Source organism: Ruditapes philippinarum, unplaced genomic scaffold (genome assembly GCF_026571515.1).
Source record: "Ruditapes philippinarum isolate M1 unplaced genomic scaffold, ASM2657151v2 ctg676_1_1_1_1, whole genome shotgun sequence".
Classification (NCBI taxonomy): domain Eukaryota; kingdom Metazoa; phylum Mollusca; class Bivalvia; order Venerida; family Veneridae; genus Ruditapes; species Ruditapes philippinarum.
In genome coordinates, this window is record NW_026866365.1 from 121,464 (window position 1) to 124,444 (window position 2,981).

Here is a 2,981-nt window from a genome sequence, read left to right on the forward strand (position 1 = left end):
TTAAAGTAGTATTTTCTTTTGTAAATCATCATCATTCTCTCTAAAATTATTCTACCCTCAAGACCTGTAATCAAAATCTGGAAACAAAGTGACCTCTCGGAAGGTTAATCACAACAAAATTGCATGAATTTTGCAGACTCTGTATGATTGAGTCTGTACATAATGATATGTGGCGGTAAATTTGTCAACCTACTTTGGTTTTCAAAATAAGTGTCTTATCATCTTATACCTTTAAATTTTAACGTACGATTGCATATTTAGCTTTAAACTTATTTTACTATCATAATATGACTCACCTCTTACGTCCATTTACCTTAAATTTGTTCATATTTCTTATTTTCTAAGATAATATAAATCACATTTATTGTCATTTTAAGTCCGCCATTTTGTATGCTTCTTTGAGATTATGTCATACTTGCACTAAAGTGACGTCATAGTGAATTCTTAGCTCTGCTTGGTTGTTTTTTGTTTGTTTGATTTTTTGTTGTTGGTTTTTTTTTTTTTTTTTTTTTTTTGGGGGGGGGGTCGGCGGGAAGTGTTTGAATTAATGTTTTTTGAATTTAATTATTAATAGGCGCAACATCTACTACTCACTCCTTATCATTGTATTTTAAATATTGTAATAATTACCTATGGTACATGTAAATGTACGCATTTATTTCATTTCTATTCATTGATATGTTGATTTAATTATCAATTGCTTGAACCCCTCATGGGTATTTTAACTTAACGATTTAATAGATTATTATTTCTATTTTCTTTGAATTATTTGATGAATTTTAAGTAAGAAAATCTTTTAGAAATACTTTGAACAGATGCTTGTTTTATTTCGGAACTTACGCAAGCTTCAGTAGCAAACGCTCAGAACTTATTAAATAAATTGTTTTAGAAATGTTGATGATTTACTTTTGTTAATATTATTACATACGCAATTAAATTAGATCGCTTATATTTGTTCCGCACTTTTTTATGATGAATACCTTTAATCTTAAACAAGAAGGGACTGTTGATAAGAATGCCTGTTTTATTATCACAACATTTTTATGCTGATAAATAAATGTGCATAATTGAATACTAGGAATAAATTTCGTTAAACTACATTCTTAGTTTATTATCGATAAGATTTTAGTTCTTTAAAAGGCGTATAATTTATTCCCTTATTGCGACGGACGCGCCCTCAGGCGCGTTCAGCGCTAAGTCTTCTACACATGGGATTTCGTTGGCTACAATCGCGCAATGTGTCCTAAACCAATTAACAGCCCAAGAAATAGTACATGAATTTGATCCTTCAAAACTCCCATACTTTGTCTGTATATCTTAATGTCTTCCATATTTAGCCTTTTCAATTTCAAATTAAGTTATCCAAGTTAAAATATGAACGTTTATTATTGATAAAAGCGTTGTAGTCCCGTAGTATTATTGCGCAATATGCAAATTACTGCTGAAACGATTTACCGCTGTCGAAAAAGTAGGACAGCAAATTATACTACAATAAAAGTGTAACCTCTGAGTTCCAAGACATTATTAGTAGGAAATAAATATTTCTACATTATACAAAACATTATTATTAACAAATCAAAAGTTTTTCGTGACTCTAGGATAACTCGCGCATTAATAAAAGAAGAACTATTTTCGTGACTCATACCGCAGATTTAGCTGAATATTCAGCAGTTATTAATATATTAGATACAGTACAATGGTTAGTATAAATATCTATTTTTGAAAATGCATGTAAGAAGAGAGTTTTACAACACTTTACCGCCATGTAGTCTTTCATGGTAAGGAAGTTATAATATCAGTTCTACTTCCGATTCTTGTGGTTTGTTTACATATTTTACTAGGTCATGATATGAGTTTACCTTCGCTATTCTAAAAATAGATTCTGCTTCACCTGTTCTGATTTTTGGACAGGCGATTAGGAAGTACACATTAAACATGTATTTAATAAACCAGCGGATTACATGCAATACTTTAAGAAATTCTATACAATTGTAAGAAGCAAACAAGTTGAAAATGGAATTAAGTGTGAAGTTGAAAAGGACAACTAAACACTGTAGTGCTTAAGTGACATTTAAATTAAAATAAAAACGATGTGCTCTGGCCTCTACATCTTTACCTTGTTAAAAAAAAATCTAAGAAATACACTATTAATTGCGGATGATTTTAACCAATTTTCTTTAATGAGACATATCCAAGAGAAATAAAAATACAAATGACTTATATTTTATTGTCTGTATGCCCACTATGATATAACACGAAGCAATTCTAAATACCATTCTCAAATGTATAATGTATTATGTTTGAAGTTTATTTGCCTGGATTTATTCTAGAAATATTTCGTGGATAGTTTTTCTATTTACATATCATTTCTTAGAATAAATCGATAAGGACACTGATTTACAAATTTGACCAGAGTTTTTAGGCATAAATTTCATTCTGTATTTAAGTGCTTGAAAGTAGAAAATCTGAATTATATCAATTTGGGACACAAAATATATTGCTCTACAAATCTCGAACTTGTATGGAACAAATTTTCTCTGTTATATATTTTGTGTGTGTGTTTTTTTGTTTTTTTTTTTCTAAAAGAAGCATTAATGTCTCTCCGGTTGCATGTCCGCCGCATTCAGTGCTGCAGCACTTTGATATATTATTAGTCAAGTTGTCTTTGCTGCGGGGTCAAACTATATATACGTTTCTGTTCGCCACAAGTTCACGTGATAACAGAAGTCCCTGAACAAGAATAAGCCTGATTTCCCGTGTCCTAGAAGACCGGCACGTAACATCTTTTGGTGCGAAGCGGTGGGATCCGTAATTCCATATGGGCCCAGTGATTCGAGCTAAAGACTTCAGACAACTTTCTTAAAACGCTACCATGAAAACATCATAAACCATTGACAGCGAGCAGACAATATTTTTCAATCAAAAGGATTCGGGGATGCAAACAATGGTCGTAACAGAAAATTAGCGGACGATGATGATAA